The following is a 728-nucleotide window of genomic DNA, read 5'->3' on the forward strand; positions in this document are numbered from 1 at the left end:
GATACAAAATTAGAAAGACAAAAACTGTGTCACTCAAAACAAGAACCACTACGAGTTTCAAAACAGTTCGAGAAAGATTTCCAAATAGACCTCAAAAATCGTTTTGCCGTTCTGGAAGAGCTTGAAGAAGAAAACAACAACAATGAGGTAAATGTCAACGACTTAAACAACAACATCATCAAACCAATGATCGCTGCCGGAAAAAAATGGAAAACCACTTCCAAAAGAACCGACAAGTTCTCAAATGAAACAAAGAATCTCATAGAGAAAAGAAGAAATCTCAAAGTACCAACAAATGCAAGAGAAAAAATCGAACTAGCAGAAATCAACAAACTCATCAGAAAAAAGCAACGAGAAGATATGAGAAAATTTCGCTCGGTGACTGCCCTTGAAGTCATCCGACAAGGGGAAGGTTTCAAAATGGCGTACGTGAAGAAGACGGCACCCTTACAACAGATCGTGAACGGGCTGTGTCCAGAGCACAAGAGTTCTACGAAAAGCTGTACTCATCAACACGCCCAGAGCCTCCACCACCACCACCAACAGAACAAAAACCAGTCCCCGAAGAACCTGAGATACAACAGAGGTTTCACGAATTCCCTGATATCGAAGACTGGGAGGTAAAACTAGCAGTTAATCGAAAAAAGGAAAGGCACCAGGGCCGGAGAACATCACCATCGATCTGATCGAAGCGGCCGGAGACGTAGTCTATGACAAACTCGCTACCT

The sequence above is a fragment of the Penaeus monodon genome, chromosome 34 (assembly GCF_015228065.2).
Source record: "Penaeus monodon isolate SGIC_2016 chromosome 34, NSTDA_Pmon_1, whole genome shotgun sequence".
Lineage (NCBI taxonomy): Eukaryota > Metazoa > Arthropoda > Malacostraca > Decapoda > Penaeidae > Penaeus > Penaeus monodon.